This window comes from Panicum virgatum, chromosome 2K (genome assembly GCF_016808335.1).
Source record: "Panicum virgatum strain AP13 chromosome 2K, P.virgatum_v5, whole genome shotgun sequence".
In the NCBI taxonomy this organism is placed as follows: Eukaryota; Viridiplantae; Streptophyta; class Magnoliopsida; order Poales; family Poaceae; genus Panicum; species Panicum virgatum.
Window position 1 is genome coordinate 54,871,549 of NC_053137.1, and position 19,233 is coordinate 54,890,781.

General features: G+C 50.4%; 1 pseudogene; it reads right to left on the minus strand.

The window, feature by feature from the left end:
• Positions 1 to 3,251: 3,251 nt before the first annotated feature.
• On the minus strand, positions 3,252 to 19,139 carry LOC120695476 (annotated as a pseudogene).
• Between the last annotated feature and the right edge of the window lie 94 nt (positions 19,140 to 19,233).

Consider the following 19,233-nt stretch of genomic DNA (forward strand, 5'->3'; position numbering starts at 1 on the left):
CTCCTCTTGGCAGGGTCTGGCTCATACTTGTCCCCTGTAATGAATTAGCAACATGAACAGTTGCTCCAGAATCAATCCACCAAGTGGATTTATCATAATTCAAAAACAGGGATTCATCTACAAAAGTAATGGTGTCCTCACCGTTCTTTAACAGCTCCATGAGAAATTCTGGGCATTGCCTCTTGTAGTGCCCTCTTTTCTTGCATTTGAGGCATTGGTCTTTATCAACTGGGAAGTCTGACCAATCTTTTTCGCGTGAAGGCGGTCTGGAAGGACCACTTTCATGCTGATTCTTGCTTGGCTGGAAGGGCCTCTTGTAGTTCTGTTAATTCTTCTGGGGGGTTCTTTTTCTTCTGGTGCTGGACTTGGAAGACAAGTTCACCACCACCATTGGCATTTTCCAGCCTTCCTTCTTCTTGAGCGCACATGGCAATCAGCTTCTCAATGTCCCAGTTTTCTGGAAAGGTGTTGTAATTGACGTGAAAAGTCGCAAACTCCTTTGGAAGGGACTTGAAAACAAGATGGACAAGGAACGGTTATGGCAAGGGCATATCCATTGTCGCTAGCTTGTTGGTCATGTGGCTCATCTCTAGGATATGATCTCTGATTCCACCACCAGTGTATTTCTTTGTAATTAGCTGCTATGCAAGAGTAGTAGCATAAGTCTTGGAAGAGCCAGTGAACTGACTCTTTATTTTCTGGAGGTATTCTGCAGTGGTGGGGCAAGCAGTGATTGCCATTCTGATGGATTCTGAGATAGAACCTTTAATGATCAATAAGCACTTGCGGTTTGAATCCGCCCACGGTGCCATCTCCTTGTCATACAAGGTCTTATCTGCATCATATTTCTTCTGATGAACAGCGAATGCAGCGTCAGTTTCATTCTGAGCCCTCACGGGCTTTTCTGGTTCTTGTGGCTGAGGCGTATTGATGGTCAAATCTATGTTGGCCATTGCCAGAGCGATTTCTAGCTTCTGGTACCACTTCCCATAGTTTCTGCCATCTAATTCTGGGATGCCATTCAAAAGGTTCATAGTATTCGAACCTGAAATTCAGATTCAAAAATTTGTGAGGACAACAATAATGTGCATGCATCAATTTAACTTTGGTCAAAATTAAAGCATGCGATATTCTGTACATTAAATCTAAATCACATTTGGACAGAAAAAGATATAATGTATACAAAATTCTGAAATAAGATTATAATATTGCAATATCAACTTTGGTCAGAAATTACAATATCATAATATACTGGAAATTCTGAAAAATAAATTCTATATGCCTCTATATCAATTGTCTCGTTGGTTCAAATTAACATAGAGACAAAATAAATTCTTTGCAGCGGAAACATGTATAAATTCTAAATTTCAGAAGCGTAATTCTATAAAATTCTGCTCTAAAATAATACACGTTGGTGCAATTATTTGTAGAGTATCAAATTTTGAACAAATTCATCTCAAATCATATTCAAAATGCTTCTGAAAATAAAAAGAATATATGCATTTCTGTCATTGTTCTTGTGGCCCGTGGCCACTTTCGGTCCACGGCCCACTCGCCCGCATGGGCTATCCCCGCGCGCTTGGGCCCTTGGCCCAGCAGCGGACGATAGGGCCGGATCGCATCCGACGGCTGCCCGGCGACATCGGCCGATCAAAACGGGGGAGGCATCGGCGGCCCCAAAAACCCTAGCCTTTCTTCTCCTCTCCCCTTCTTTCTCTCGCCCGAGAGGGCGGCTGCGACGCTGGCGGCGGCCGGCGCCAGGGGAGGCGGCGGTGCTACCGCAGCTGCCTCGCCGGCGCGTGCACTCGCCATGGGTGAGCGCACGGCCATCGAGGTGGCCGTGGGTGCACCCCGTTCTGGATCGAGGTCGGGCCACGCGTGCGCACCGGCGCAATAGTGAGCAGGCGGCCATTTCTGATCCGCGCGCCGACGAGCGGCGGCGGCCGGCTTCTGGACCGCGCGCCGACGTGCGGCGGCGGCCGGGCCGGGAGGTAGGTCCCCCCACCTGCTCGGTTTTCCATCTAGGGTTAGGGTTTTTGGGTTCTGGACTTGGGATTTCTTGGTGTTCTTGGTCGATCCGTGATCGATTCGTGGTTTCTTTGCTCGATTCTTCCCCAAAACAACCCGATCTAGTGCATAGATCGGCGACTGATACCATTGTTAGAATTCTTGGCACTGGGTTCTTGACTGGATCATGTTCTAGGCATGTAGATCGGGTATGGGTACAAAGTTCTGAGTACAATATCAAGAGTTCATGTCCCTAGACAAGTACAAAAGGAATAGGGAGTAGGGAGAGTGCAGACCGTCGGTCAGCGGCGGGGCAGACGAGCTGGTGGCTGCAGGCGCCATGGCGTCGATGGAGTCGAGGATGGAGGCGAGGAAGTCGGAGTCGGTGGAGAGCGGATCCGCCGGCGGCGATGGGCGGCGCAGGTCGCGACGCCCTTCGGGTCTCCACCGGCACTGGCCGACGACGGGAGTCGAGGAAGGGAGCGACGTGGTGGCGACGGTGGAGCTTCCCGTCGGCCTCGCGCTTCCCTAGATCGGTAGGGTTTCTGTGGAAGGGGTTTGTGGCGGCGAACCTCGTAGTGCGAGCCCCGGCACCCCTCCCGTTCTTTATAGCGCGGGCGACGGGGGCCCACCAGCCAGACGGGCTGGACGCCCCCGATCAGGGCGCGGTGAGGGTGTCCGACTCGGCCTTTGGGCCGAGTCGCGAGATCAATCCCAACAGAGGAGGGTGTGGAACCACGGTTTCTGGTGCCCGCTGCTTATTCAAATAGCGCGTGGAGTTCTGCTCTTCCTCGAAGCAAGATCTTAACTGAAGATGCTCTTATTCTTGTGTCCGTGGGAAATACTAGAAACAAGGACCAGTCATCTCTACATGTGTCACGCAGATGAAATCAGAGTTCTGTTTAGAACGAAGCTGGTATGATGCTGGATCGAAGTCAGTGTGGAAGCACAGTTCCTTGCGTGCCATTCTCGAATCCAATATTTGGTCACAGTTCGTGCTGCTCAATGAAATTTCTTCATTCTTGAATTATCCTTCTGACAGCATTGTAATTTTCTTTGCCTTGTTAATGAAATTCCTGTTCGCACCCGTTATGGGGAAGGAATTATTCTTCCAATTTCCATCGCAAGAGTGAAAATGAAACCCTTAACTTATTCATATTTCAGATCCTTTTGTTTAATATGATAGGAAAACATAACATCTTCACATCTGAGATTTCTAACATAACAAAAAATGAAACTGAAAATTAGGAAATGGCTTAAACCTCAAACGGTGAGGGAGCTTTTGTTGAGAAATAGTTGGACAGTGTTTTGGTACATCAGAAACAGATTATCGTCCCTCTATAGTTGTGAGAGTAAGGGAATTCATGGAATTCTCAGTTCTGTCCCTTGTTTGCTCTACATCACTACTTGTCTGTCCATAGTGCCCAGGGTTGTTGGGTGCTGGCAGTCTGGTGCTTCCATTCTCTAGAGTGAGCACAACGGAAGACATAAGTGGCCTATCATCTGGGTTTTCCTGAACGCACAAGAGGGCCACATGACTGCAAAGCAAAACTTCATCTAGTGAGCAAGTGTCCATAATATATGGGTCTGCCAAATCTCTTGCCTTCCCCTCCTTCCACATGTTCCAGGCCTGAAACAACCAAAACAATTATTTGGAATTGCGGTATGTGAGAGCCTCTGCCCTCTAGACTCTGAATTTAGTTTATGACTCCAGGAAATGCATATACTCACATAGACTATTAGGTTAGGAAAACCCATGATGCCGCCACTGGAGCTTCTCCTTATGCCAGTAACAACCTCCAAGAGTAGAACACCAAAGCTATAGACATCGGACTTGATGGAGAAGACGCCTTCCATTGCATATTCAGGAGCCATATAACCACTGTTTAGTCAATTCACGTGCACACATTATTGTATGAAAATTGAATGTAATTACACTTGTTTGAAAAAAAATATAAATAGTTACTTACTATGTCCCGACAACACAGCGAGTGTTTGCATTTTCCTGGCTATCATTGAATATCCTTGCCATGCCAAAGTCTGCTATCTTTGGTCTCATCTCTGCATCTAGCAAAACATTAGCGGCTTTGAGATCTCTATGAATTATGGTCAACCTTGAATCTTGGTGGAGATAAAGAAGTCCTCTTGCAACCCCCTTGATTATATTAAGTCGCATAGGCCAGTCCAACAACATTTTCCTCGAATTATCTGCGGGCATGAAGATTCAAGATAACACAATTTTGGATTTTAGGTGCTATTTTTAAGAACTTATGGAGTGTCACATACCAAAAAGGGTAGCATCTAAGCTTCCATTAGCCAAGTATTCATAAATCAGGATTTTCTCATCAGCCTCAACACTGCAACCAAGAAGTCGAACCAAATTTCTATGTTGTAATTTAGCAATCAGAACTACTTCATTCTTGAATTCCTTTGTTCCTTGATCAGAATCTTTGCTTAACCTTTTGATAGCAACTTCTCGACAACCTAGCATCGCCTTCATAAAAAAAATAAGGATAAAAGTTATTCGAGTTTTTGTCACACAAGCAATACAACTTTGGAGCATCCATTTTCTAAAAAGAATAATTGGAGCATATATTATTAGAATTAATAAAAATCAATGTAATTTCGTGACCAGAACTAGTAAGATGAAATAAAAAAAACTCTACCCGGGGGAGGAAACGGCCCCACCGTTTTTTCATTAAGAGGAAGCCACACCGGCTTACCCGGGTAGAGAAAACCCCCGAACCCTGACCCATGCCCGAGAGGGCCAAGCCTCGCGGCGAGCACAGCGAGGGGTTTTTTTTACCCCAACAGTCGGAAATTCACTTCTGATGAGAATCGAACTCAGGACCTGTTGGGGCGCGACGCTACCGGACCGGGCTAGCCAACTGGCCGCCTGACCTTTCGCACTAGTAAGATGAAATCACCTTCAAGTTAAGTAATTACCTTATAAACTTTACCAAAACCCCCCTGCCCAATCTTACATGCCTCCGAGAAATTGCTTGTTGCAGCCACGATATCCTCAAATCTAACAGAGAGGAACTCAAAGTCTTGGGCGTGGTTTCCTTCCCCAAGTTCATCAGATGCACTCATGTCATCCAAAGTTAGCTTCTTATGCTTTGCCCCATAATTTACTCTACCTGCTTTCCAAATTCTATAACCATTTGCTCCTTCGAAGAAAAAAATATAGACTTGTAAGAATGCAACTATGTTGAGTTCAACTACCTTTGAACTTGAACCATGCTAGGGAAATGGCAGCAAGGATCAGAAGGCCACTTATTAAAACCGCTGGGAGCACAGTCTTCAGTGCATGGCTTCTCTTCGCCCTCATCGTACCTGTGCTTTACAGGTCAGTTCATGTAGCACAACTGATGAACGATTAATGCCTATTTTCTCCACCACACACCCCAATGGAAGAAAAAAAAAGGCACAAGACCTATTTGGAATGCACGAATTGCACACGAAACATTTGAATTTCTGTCCAAATTGGTTTTCAAAGTTAATTTCCTCAAGAGTCAAGATCAAGTCAGGTTACACAAGTACCTGCAACCCGGAGGTACAGCGTATCGCTTGCATCCCCTACGCCTGTCCTCGTCGTGTCAGTCAGGTCGCCGGTCCACACCAAGCACCTCGTTAGGTCCCCCTTCGTTCTGCTAGTGCTCAGATTGGCGTAAGCGTACGCCACGCACGAGCAGTTCTTGGTGCACTCCGCCTCGCACTCATGGAGGTCCCGGTTCCTGACGAGCACGAACTTGTCCGGCGATTGAATCCCCGGAAAGGCCAAGAAACCGTCGCCGCACCGCAGCGCCTCCTTTCGCCGGCACCCCTGGGAGAACCTGCCGCCCCTCCAATCTTCCAAGCTCGTCGGCTCGAAACCGTTGAGGCACTTGCACGTCGAGGGGAACTCCGTGATGTCGCAGTAGCCGTTCAGGCCACAGTAGCCGTAGCTCATGCACTCACCTCTCGTCCAACTCAAGAGGATCCACGCCGACGAGCTGCCGTTCCAGGTCTGAAGCTGGTAGTCGCCGGCGTCCGTGAGCACGTACCTGGTGTGCGCGGCGCCGTCCGAGAGGCTGAAGGTTATGTAGATTTCCTCCTCGGTGTTGACGACGGCGAGGTAGACGATGACGCTGGTGTTCGTCAGGTACGGGGCCGTCGTCTGGGTGGAGACCATGTAGCCCGTCCATGGCCCGCTGCGCCAGATCGGGCGGGTTCCGTTCCAGACGAAGACCTGGAGGAACGTGTCCGGGTCCGCGCCGAAGGAGAAGGGTCCCGGCGACGGGTCGGCGGGGCCCTTCCACGAGACCAGGCGCTCGCCGGCGCGCGTCACGTACCTGATCCGGATCTTCATGCCGGGGAGGAACGTGTCGGCCGGGTGGTCGAAGCTCTGCCATAAGGTGGTGCCGTCCGGGGACCGGATGACGAGGTTGCCGGTGTTGAGAAGCACCGCGGCAGCGGCGCCACCGGCCGCCGGAGCCGGAGCTGCGCCGGCGACGTTGGTCGTCCACGCGACGCGGCCGCCGGCGTCGGACAGGACGAGGTCGGAGGCGTTGGTCAGGGACAGCGAGGCACTGCTACTCGTGACGGGGGTTTCTCTGTTGGCGACCCACACGACGGTGAGCTGGGGGATGTCGTTGTACCATATGCCGATGTACAGCTTGGCCGGAGTGGAGTTGGCGGGGGAGAAGAAGCCCAAGGCGAAGCTGCCGCCGTCGGACACGATGGTGGCGCCAGGGGAGAGCGGATTGCCGGGGACGAGCCGGTCAACGGCTGCACACGGTGGCGGCGGCAGCAGCACGAGGAGGGCGATCGCGTACCTGATGATAGCTGGCCAAGCCATCAAGCTAGCTAGCACCGATCCTTGCAACACTATCCTGGCTTAATTAGCTTGTTGGTCATGGAGGTTTTACTTCAGAAGAGAAGGTGTTGCTCAGTTGCTGCCTTGAGCCTTGGTCTACTGGGCACTGGCAAACCACGTCAACGCACAACTGTCTTCTGTTTTCTTATAGAAACAAAAAAAAAACTAACAAATAATCACGGCTGCGTCATCTATTACGGAGGAGATGAACGAGGCAGACAAACGATGGCATTTTATTAGATGGCTGAAATGAAGGTATAGGACGTACACAAGGTACAATTGTGCAAGAGCTTGGAAGTACGATGGACTTTTTCAAGGATTCAGACACGTATTGTGGTTGACTTTTCAGCTGTCCACGTCAGCTGTTGCGATAGTTAGGACGACATTGCCTTTGCTGCTAGACATACTGGCGGCAGAAAGTACAAGGAATGTATTTTTTTTGTGTCAGTTTGACGCTGTCCTTTTCTTTCTTCTTTTGAAGGAGTATATGTTGTTGTACTCAGTACAAGAATTCCAGTTTCCGGCCGTATGGTTTCATCCGTGGTTAGTTTCAGGCTGACGTGAGATTAAGAAGGGGCGTCGCACAAGTCCGTTAGAGTTAAAATATTCCAGAGATTCAAATTGTTTCAAAATAAAATAAAATGTTCCGAAATAAAATAAAAATATCCCAAAGATAGAAATTGTTCCGGAACTAAATAAAATGTTCCGAAATAAGAAAAAAAATATTCTTAAGATAGAATTTTTCGGAACAAATAAAAATGTTTTAAAAAATATCATCGAAATATAATCAAGTGTGGTCTAGTTTTGAAGATCTCATCGTAAAAAATACAACGGTGCAATCGAAATGTAATTTGGATAACCCGTTTGTAAGATAAAATATTTTTTAGTTTGAAATACACGGAAATCAAGACATGTGAGCTGCCGCATCCGCCTCTGCGACGCGGTGCTGGCAGCTCGCGCGCGATGAATATCCTTCCTGGAACGCGGTGCTGGCAGCTCGCGCGCGATGAATATCCTTCCTGGATTAATACGCACCATCATACTGAAATCCAAGAGTTGCTGCTGCTAATCAGTTATTTCTTTCTTCCATGAACTATTCGTAAACTAAGATATTTGGAATCGTAGATTCTGAATCGAAAGTCTCTAGAGGTCAAAATGATATGATTATAACCATCGTGATAGAAAAAAAACATAAATTGTATTGACTATAGTTGTAAACTCTTTTTTTTTAGAATCGACTACAATTGAAAATTCTAGTCTGACAATCCAAATGGTAATGTCATAAAAATTTTAGAGAAAATTCTAATTTACATCCTAGAACTATCACAAAAGTCTGATTTTCAACTTTTAACTATAAAATCGGATAACGGAGACCATCCAAGATCCAACTATTAAAACTGGACAAATTTGACCTTTTCAATGGTTTTGAAGGGATTTTTATTTTATAAAAATTTAAAATATTCAAGTTTAAACTAAAAAACAAATGAAAGAAATGAAAGATGATTTGTTTGCACCGTACATTTTGATGATATTATATATAAGGAAATGAAACAAATAGAAAGGAAATGAGCAAGCAATGATGATATTATATATAAGATGGTGATGAAACAGAAAAATATTAGCAATAAAATGAGAAAACAATGCTTATCATTGCAGAAGTCATCTTCCCTCTATGTTTGTGAGAATAAGAGAATTCAGCGAATTAAAAAAATTATCTCTTATTTTGCTCCGTATCACTAGTCCTCTGTCCATGGTGCCCAAGGCTATTCAGCAGTGGCGGAGCCACCCATCACGCAGGGTGGGGCATATGCCCCAGCTAGCCGCCGGGAACCTCGAGCCTCCTCTCCTCCGGCGAGTCCGCGGCCCCCCAATCCCCGGCCGGTGGCGCTGCTGGCTACTGCTGTTTTTTTGCAGCAAGCGTCGAGAGGAAGAAAAACAGGGTTAGAGGACGAACCGTTACTTGGGCTTGGGCTTGTGCTGGCCGGCCCATTCACACTCCTCCCTTGCGGCTAGGTCAGACACCACCACGGGCGCTCGCTCGACCTGCCGCCAGAGCAAAACCCCCGCCCCGCCGCCCGACGGCACCCACCGGCCATCGACGCGCGCCGCCACCCTCTTGCCGGCCTCTGCCCTCCGGTACAGACCGTCACGCGCCGCAACCCCCTGCCGGCCTCCGCCCACCGGCACAGACCGCCGCACCCTGCCGGCCCCCGCCGGCCAGCACCCCGCACCCGCCTGCCGCGCCCCGCCGATGGCGGCCCCCTGCCGGCCTGCCCCACCTAAAATTTTTGGCTAGCTCTGCCACTGCTATTCAGTATTGGCAGTGTAGTGCTTCCAGTCTCCAGGGTAAGAGTACTTTTGCACAAATCTTGACAAAACTAAAGGAATTTTTTTTACCGTGCTTCTATGTTGGTAAGAGTAAGAGTGTTCACAGAATTGTTATTATATCTTATTTGCTCCATCTCAGTGCTCCTTTGTGTAAAGTATGCAGGCTGATTTGGCTTCGGAAGTGTGGTGCTTCTATTCTCCAGCGAGAGCACAACATATGACATATGTGGCCTATTATCTGGGTTTTCTTGAACACACAGGAGTGCTACTTGAATACAAAGCAAAATTTCATCTGGCAAACAAGTATCCATAATAGATGAATCTGCCAGATATCCTGTCTTCCCTTCCACATATTCCATGCCTGAAAATAAAAGTAAAAATAAAAATAGAACACAATTTGATTGTGGTATCTCCAAAAGTTTCAAATCCTCTAACTTTGATCTTGAGTTAGAACTTCACAAAAGGTACTCACGTAGTTTATAAGATTTGGAAAACCTATTATGTCATCAATTGAGCTTCTTCTTACACCAGTTACAATCTCCACGAGAAGCACACCAAAGCTGTATACATCAGACTTAATAGAGAAGATGCCTTCCATTGCATACTCAGGAGCCATATAGCCACTGTTCAACCATTCACTTGCACAAATTATCACAGGGAAGTCAAATGTAGTCAGACGCCAATTACGCATTTATGAAACAAGCACTCACTATGTTCCAGCAACACGACGTGTATTTGCCTTTGTTTGGTTGTCATTGAAGATCCTTGCCATGCCAAAATCTGCTATCTTGGGTCTCATCTCTCCATCTAGTAAAACATTAGCGGCTTTGAGATCTCTATGAATTATTGTCAGTCTCGAATCTTGGTGGAGATACAGAAGTCCTCTTGCGACTCCTTTGATTATATTGAATCGTATCGGCCAACCTAACAACATTTTCCTTGAATTATCTGCATGATGGTTCGAATGGAAGCAATATGTTTATGAGATGCCATTTTGAGATATTTTTAAGAGCTTATAAAGGTGTTACTTGAGCGTACCAAAAAGGGTGGCGTCTAAGCTTTTATTAGGCAAATACTCATAAATCAAAGTCTTTTCATCACCCTGAACACTGCAACCAAGAAGTCGAACCAAATTTCTATGTTGCAATCTGGCAATTAGAACAACTTCATTCCTGAATTCCTTGGTTCCTTGCTCAGAATCCTTACTCAGCCTTTTGATAGCAACTTCCTTACCACTTAGCATGGCCTTCCGAAATGTACAAAATAGAATTGGCATACATGCAACTTAAAATAATTACTGAATTGAATCAAGCAGAAGCCTGTGCTGAGTGAAGAAGTAACCTTATAAACTTTTCCAAAACCTCCCTGGCCAATCTTACATGCTTCTGAGAAGTTGTCTGTCGCAGCCACGATATCCTCAAATCTGACAAAAGGGAATTCGAAATCTTGGGCCGTGTTTCCTTCCCCAAGCCCATCAGATGTACCAGTACCACCCAGAATTAACCCAAGCTTCTTGTGATCTTCCCTATTTCTTTTCCTAGCTGCTCCCAAAAATGTATTACCCATTCTGTTCCAGAGTACCTCATAGACGTATAAAAAAATAGAAGCAGAGTTTGTATCTTGTAACTTGAAGCATGCAAGGATAATCCCCGCGAGTATCACAGTGCTACTTACTAACACAGTAGGCAGCACAATCTTCGTTGCATGGGTCTTTGCCCTGCTTCTGCTACCTGTGCGAGGTCAGTACAACGACTTATGAGCCTGAAAATTTTAGTGAACAATTCAAAGGTCTCGTTTGGATCAAGGGTCTAAAAAGTAGCCCTAAAAAATCTTACTATTTAGGAGTATTTAATAAAATCTATGTACAAAACTACTTTTTGAATCCCTGAACTATTTCGCAAGACGAATCTAATGAGACATATTAATCTAGAATTAACGGATGATTATTGTAGTGTCGTTGTAGCAAATTATGAATTAATTAGATTTATTATATTCGTCTCGCAAAATAGCCTCAGGATTATGGAATAAGTTTTATCAATAATCTACGTTTAATATTTTTCTAAATATCAAAATTCCATAGGGCTATTTTTTTAGCCCCCTCCGGATCCAAACATTGGCAACCGCTTGTTCGGCTGGCTGGCTCCAGCCAGAGCTGGCTGCCGCTTGATTGGCTGGCCGGTGGGACCGAGGGAGCTTCCCTAGCTGCGCCAACAACCAGCCGAGCCTCCAGCCCAGCCGAAACAGGGCATCCGAACAGGCGGAAACCAGTTGACTCGATAGAAAAAGACAGAGGAGATAAAATCGGTAGCACACCGCCAGTACCATCCAAGCCTGCAGACCGGAGGTACAGCGTCTCACCGCCAGCCATATCACCCATCTTCTCCGTGTCAATCAGCTCGCCGGCCCAAACCAAGCACCTCGTCACGTCCCCCATGGATGATCCGCTGCTGCTCAGGTCAGCATAAGCGTACGCGACACACGAGCAGTTCTTGGCGCACTCCGCCGCGCACTCCCCGGCGGTTCGGTTCGGGACGAGCACGAACTTGTCCGGCGACTTCATCCCCGGCAAGACCAGGAAGTCGTCGCCGTCGCCGCACCGCAGCGCCTCCTTCCACGGGCACCCTCGCGCGAACCTGCCGCTGCTCCACTCGCCGGAGCTGGCAGGCTCGAAGCCGTCGAGGCTGTTGCGCGGCGCGTGTGTGTGCGGGCGTCACGTGCGTGGCGCAGTGTGCGTGTGTGTGCGCGGGCGTCGTGTGCGTGTGTGTGCACGCAGAGCATGATCGTGAGCGCGATCAGAGCCATGACCGTACGGGCGATCAGGAGGCGGAAGTCGTGGTGTGATCTGTGTTGGTCGCGCGGACGTTGAAGCTCCGCATTGGGCGCGGCATCTCCGGGTGCGTGGCGAGTGCGCGTCAGAGCGCGTCCGCGCCCGCGGCGGAGCTAGTGCGCCCGTGCCGGTGAAGTAGGGCGTCGAGTGGGTCATGGGTGCGTCCTTTGGGCTATAAAGGCCCGTTGTACTCCGATTGTGATCTGTGCGAGGTGAATTGGAGAGCGGTGTGCGGCACCGTGTGTTCGTGCGCAATCTCGCCCCGAGTTACTGTTCATCTTCCTCCTCCCGCAGCGCCAAATTCGTCGTCTGTGTCCGCGATCTCGTCAAGCGTGCGGGTCTGTGAGGTTGAGGGAGGTGTAGTGCGTCAGTTGCGCGTGAAGGTTTGACCGGGGGATCGCCGGAGGTGCGAGTTCGACTGTGACCCCCCCGGCGGAGCTCTGCGGCGCTCTGTTCGTGCTCGCTGCGGCGCGAGAGCCGAATGCCAACAAGTGGCATCAGAGCCGGTACATGCCCAAGATCCTGCGCTACTACCTCGAGCCCAAAGCTATGGCATTGGTTCTGCAGGGCGCCGGAGGGGGCTCGGTGTCGATGTCCTACCCGGTGGTACCCGGTGCTGTCGCCAGCGAGCTACACGGCGTGGGCGATCAAGGTGGAGGCCATCCTCGACGCGCAGGGCCTCTGGGAGGTCGTGGCTCCGGCGGCAGACGCCGAGGTCGACGCAAGGAAGAACAAGACGGCGCGCGCAGCTCCTTCAAGCACTGCCCGAGGATATCCTCATGCAGGTGTCCACCAAGAAGACGGCGAAGGAGGTTTGGGAGAGCCTCAAGACGAGGTTTGTCGGCGCCGATCGTGTCAAGACGGTGCGCCTCGCCACGCTCAAGGGGGACTTCGACAAGCTGTGCATGGTGGACGGGGATGCGCTGGACGATTACGCCGGGAAGATCAGCAGCATGGCCGCGAAGTTCACCGGCCTCGGGTACACGCTCGACGACGCCGCCATGGTGAAGAAGCTGCTCGACACCGTGCCCGATCACCTGTACCCGGCGGTGGCAGGGATCGAGCAGTTCTGCGATGTCGAGAAGATGGCGTTCGAGGAGGCGCTCGGGCGGCTGAAGGCCTTCGACGAGCGGTCTCGGCGGCGCGCTCAGATCACTGGCGGACAGGCGCCGTCCGGTGGTCACGGTGGTGATGAGAAACTTCTGCTCACGGAGGCGGAATGGAAGGCGCGGCACAAGGCGAAGTCCGGGATCGGGAGGTGCTTCAACTGCGGCGTTCGCGGCCACTTCGCGCGGGATTGCCGCAAGCCGAAGAAGGAGGAGGCATTGCTCGCCAAAGCCGAGGAGGAGGCGGCGCTGCTTTGAGCGGCGTACGGCGCTGGGTTTAGGGGGAGATTGTTGGAATAAACCCAGCACACGTGTGTGCGTGGCTGGGATGTGTGTGGGCATGTGTTGCGCGACGCGCGTGTGTGTGCGCGGGCGTCGCGTGCGTGGCGCAGTGCGCGTGTGTGCGCGCAGGCGTCGTGTGCGTGTGTGTGCGTGCAGAGCATGATCGTGAGCGCTATCAGAGCCATGACCGTACGGGCGATCAGGAGGCGGAAGTCGTGGTGTGATCCGTATTGGTCGCGCGGACGTTGAAGCCGTTGAAGCTCCGCATTGGGCGCGGCATCTCCGGGTGCGTGGCGAGTGCGCGTCAGAGCGCGTCCGCGCCCGCGGCGGAGCTGGTGCGCCCGTGTCGGTGAAGTAGGGCGTCGAGTGGGTCGTGGGTGCGTCCTTTGGGCTATAAAGGCCCGTTGTACTCCGATTGTGATCTGTGCGAGGTGAATTGGAGAGCGGTGTGCGGCACCGTGTGCGTTCGTGCGCAATCTCGTCCCGAGTTACTGTTCATCTTCCTCCTCCCGCAGCGCCAAATTCGTCGTCCGTGTCCGCGATCTCGTCAAGCGTGCGGGTCTGTGAGGTTGAGGGAGGTGTAGTGCGTCGGTTGCGCGTGAAGGTTTGACCGGGGGGATCGCCGGAGGTGCGAGTTCGACTGTGACCCCCCGGCGGAGCTCTGCAGCGCTCTGTTCGTGCTCGCTGCGGCGCGAGAGCCGAGCGCCAACAGAGGCACCTGCACGTCGGAGCAGCCATGGTGCTGTCGCATTAGCCGTACGGCCCGCAGTGGCCGTAGCGGTTGCACTCCCAGGTCGGCCATCTGCCGAGGACCGCCCACGCCGACGCGCTGCCGTTCCAGCTCTGGAGCTGGTACTCGCGGAACTCGCCGGAGTAGGTCAGCACGTACCTGGTGGGGGCGGCGCCGTCGGAGACGCTGTAGGAGATGTAGGTGTCCTCCTCGGTGTCGACGATGGCCACGTAAATGTAGGCGCTGGAGTTGGCCTGGTACTGGCCGTCCACCTTCAAGCCCGTCCAGGGGCCGCTGCGCAGCATCGGGCGCGTCCCGTTCCAGACGAACATCTGGAGGAGCGTGACCGGGTCCGCGCCGTAGGCGAAGCTCCCCGGCGAGGGGTCGCCGGGGCCCTTCCACGACACGACGCGCTCGCCGCGGCGGCGCTCCCTGTTGTGCTTGTACTTCATCCGGATCTTCATCCCGGGGAGGAACGTGTCGGTCGGGTGCTCGAAGCTCTGCCACAGGGTAGTGCCGTTCGGAGACCGGACGACGAGGTTGCCGGTGTCCAGGAGCACCGCGGCGAGGCCGGTGGCCGCCGTCTGCGATGGCGAGACGCCGGCGACGACGTTCGCCGTCGTCCAAAGTACCTGGCCGCTGGCATCGGACAAGGCGAGGTTGGAGGTGTTGGTCAGGGACAGCGCTGGTGCATCAGGGGAGGTGCTGTTTGTGATGGGGGTGTCTCTGTTGGCGACCCACACGACGGTGAGCCTCGGGACGTCGTTGTACCATGCCGAGGTACAGTTTGGCCGGCGTGGATTTGGTCAGGGAGAAGAAGCCCAGGGCAAAGCTGCCGCTGCTGGACACGATGGTCGCACCAGGGAACAGCGGTTTGCCCGGGACGAGGCGGTCGTCGGATGCACACGGCTTCACCAACAGGAGGAGGAGCAGGACAGCGCTATGCCTGATTCCCGACCAAGCCATCAGGCACTTCTTTCAAAACGGCGAGGCGATTTCTGAAAGGATGTGCTAATAATAATAGCTCGCAAGACTGAAGATTTTGCTTCAGCATTGATGTCTAAGTGTTTTTATTTGTTTGTTTTTTTTCTCTTCAGCCTGACAGCAATCATGAACAGAAGGTGGATGCAATTCCTGCTTCCGGGGAGATGTGAACGGGCTCGATTACGAAAGCACTAGGTAAAATAATGCAAAAAATTGGAAGATTAGGCCACATTTAGTTTACCTATTCAACCTCATCTTATGTTTGACATTTGAGCAGTCCACGCGGAATGCGCGGTGGTCAGTATGAGATTATCATGTGCCGATGCTGCTTTTGACACAAAGCCAAGAATCACATATATATACTTATACTTAATACATATGATGCGTACAGAAACCAGAAATGATTCATTGTTCGACTTTTGATGACAGAAGTGGTTGGTGCTCTGTATGAATATGATCGATGCCAATCACTTTCCTATGTTTTTTTATTTCTCACATGTCTCAGGCGTTTAGTACTTTTCTGATCACAAAGATAAGCTCATCTAGGTTTGTTCTGAGTTTCACTTTTAAACTTTAACTAGCAGTATCTATAAAAAAATATTAATTTATTGTAAACGGTTATATATATTATGTAAGTATGTTTATACAAAATATATTAGTATTTTTCATAATGAATCTAGAAATGTCAACCTTATGTCCTTATCTTGTCAACCTATATATAATTTCGTTACATAACAGAAGAGCTGTGAAAAATGGAACTGCAAAAATAATTTACCTTGCTAACCATTAATTTTGCATCAATATTACTCCATCTGAGTGTTCCTCCAAAGAAAGGTTACAATTACAATATCTGGAAACCCCAAAAAAAAAAGATTTACCTGCCCTCTAGAACTGAAAAAGTCAAACTGTTCTTTGAGCTTTGAGTATTGTCTCTTCTCCGTTCTACTTTGCTATTAGTATTAGTATGCACAAAATATACAGGTTTACTCGGGGCAGTAAGTGGGGTGCCTCCATTCTCCAAAATAAACACAACAGATGACATGAATGGCCTGTCGTTGGGGTTGTTCTGCACACACAGGAGTCCTATGTGGATGCAAAGCAAAGCTTCATCTATTATGCAGCTGTCTGCAATACTTGAGTCGACCAAATCCTTTGCCTGCCCTTCCCTCCATAGATTCCAAGCCTGAATAAATCGGAATAATAGCTGAGGTTGCGGAACATATAAATCATTGAAGTCTACGCCTTTCAAATTCAGAAAACGCTTGTACTCACATAGACTATTAGGCTTTCAGATTCCATTATCTGGTCAGTGGAGCTTATCTTCACACCACTTACAACCTCCAAAGTCAGAACACCGAAGCTGTACGCATCGGACTTCACAGAAAATATGCCTCTGAGGGCATATTCAGGCGCCATGTAGCCACTGTTGTTATTGTACCAAGAAGAGTTATTTTTCTTTGATTTATTAGGTTTGTATGGTAATATAATTTCAGGGAAATTATTACTCACTATGTTCCGACAACTCGCTTTGTGTTTGCATTTTGTTGGTTATCACTCACCATCCTTGCCATACCAAAGTCTGCAATTTTGGGTCTCAGTTCTTCATCCAGCAAAACATTGCTTGCTTTCAGATCTCTGTGTATTATCTTCAGTCTTGAATCTTGGTGAAGATACAGAAGCCCCTTAGCAACCCCTTTGATTATGTTGAACCGTGTTGGCCAATCTAGCTCTAATTTTCTTGTGCTGCCTACAAATAAAGGATACTGATATCACATGAGTAATGATCGATTTTTCGTGTTGAATCATGGGACTGTAATGTGCTATGATGAAATCATACTGAACAGTAGAGCATCTAAGCCTTTATTAGGCATGTACTCAAAGATCAGTAACTTTTCGTCGCCTTCTATGCAGCAACTTATAAACCGAACCAAATTTCTGTGCTGCAGTTTGGCAATTAGAATAACTTCATTTCTGAATTCCGCTATTCCTTGCTCGGAATCCCTGCTGAGCCTTTTGATGGCAACTTCTCGACCATTTAACTTTGCCTTGAAACAGAAATGGTAAATGGATTAGGATCGAATCAGGCATGAAAGATGTGTGGATGAGTTACCTTGTAAACTTTGCCAAAACCTCCTTGTCCTATCATGAATGATTCGTGGAAATTATTTGTCACGGCTGCTATATCTCGGAAGCTTGCAACTGAAAATTCAAAACCTTGAGTAGGATTTTCTTCTCCAGAGTGCTCCAGCGTATTCAGGTTTCCCAGGACTAACGTCTCGTGCTTTCCCCGTTTTTGTTTTTTACCTGCTTCCAAAATTTCAAAACATTTCTTCTCATGTGAGGATAATGTAGAATTTAGCAGTGCAAAAATCAATTTCCCTCTGATTAGTACAATGTAGAAGCGTAGTGAAGTAGAGCCAGTACCTTTGAACTTGAACCATGCAAGGGTGCTTGTGAGTATCAGAATGGCACTTAACAAAACTGCAGGAAGCACAATCTTTACAGCGCTGCTGGTCTTTGGCCTAGTTCCTGTGCAAAGTCATGCATTTCAGGGAAGTGAGGTGCACGAATATATCACACACAAACAAAGGATCAAGCTCATTTGATATAGATAGAGGAGATGAGATCAACAGCACACCAGCATCCAAGCCTGCGATCCGGAGGTACAGCGTGTCGCTGCGAGTGCCAGCCACATCAGTCACCTTCTCTGTGTCAATCAGCTCCCCGGCCCACACCAAGCACCTCGTCCCGTCCTTCGTGCTGCTGCCGCTGCTGCTCAAGTTGGCATAGGCGTAGGCCACGCACGAGCAGTTCTTGGTGCACTCCATGGCACATTCCTCGGAGGTCCGGTTCCCCACGAGCACGAACTTGTCCGGCGGTTTTATCCCCGGCAAGGTCACGAAACCGCCGCCGCCGCCGCCGCACCGCAGAGCCTTCTTTCGCCGGCACCCATGGGCGAACCTGCCGCTGCTCCAGTCTTCCGGGCTCGCCGGCTCGAAACCATCGAGGCACTTGCACGTCGGGGCGCCCGTCGCCGTGCCGTCGCAGTAAGCATACGGGCCACAGTGGCCGTAGAGGTCGCACTCGTCGGCGGGCCACTTGCCGACGAGGGCCCACTCCGACGATCCCCAGCTCTGGAGCTGGTACTCGCCGGAGTAGGCCAACACGAACCTGGTGGGCGCGGCGCCGTCGGAGAGTCTGTAGGTAATGTACATCTCTTCCTCCGTGTCGACGACCGCCATGTAGATGACGGCGCCGGCGCTCACCCGGAGCTGGCCGCTGATGGTCAGGTAGCCCGTCCACGGCGCGGTGCGGGCCACCGGGCGCGTCCCGTTCCAGATGAAGGCCTGCAGGAACGTGTCCGGGTCCATGCCGTAGGTGAAGCTCCCCGGCGAGGGGTCGTCGGGGCCTCTCCAGGACACCAGGCGCTCGCCGTCGCGGGACCTGTACCTGACCCGGATCTTCATGCCGGGGAGGAACGTGTCGGACGGGTGCTCGAAGCTCTGCCACAAGGCGGTGCCGTTCGGGGACCGGATGACGAGGTTGCCGTTGTTCAGGAGCACCGCGGCGAGGCCGGTGGCTGCCGGCAAGGAGCTCGAATCGCCGGTGGCGACGTTGGTCGTCCAGAGGACACGGCCGCCGGCGTCCGACAGGACGAGGTTGGAGGTGTCGGTCAGGGACAGCGTTGGTGCAGAGGGCGTGCCGTTTGTGGCCGGGGCTTCCCTGTTGGCGACCCACACGGCTGTGAGCCTGGGGATGTCGGTGTACCATATGCCAAGGTACAGCTTGGCCGGAGTGAATTTGGTCGGGGAGAAAAAGCCCAAGGCGAAGCCGCCGCCGTCGGAAACTATGGTGGTGCCCGGAAGCAGCGGCTTGCCGAGGACTAGCCGGTCGTCGGATGCACCCCGCGGCAGCAGGACAAGGAGGACGGTGGCACAGGTGATAGCTGAGCGATCCATGGATGCGTCGATTTCTGAAAGTATGTGCTGATAAGTAACCTGATGGTAGCTTTATTCAGTTGTTGGGCAGGGATCAGCGGCAGACTGTACTCTTGACGAACTGGGGAAGGGCGGGCTTGGTGCAGCGGTAGAGCGTACCGTCTGTAACCGGA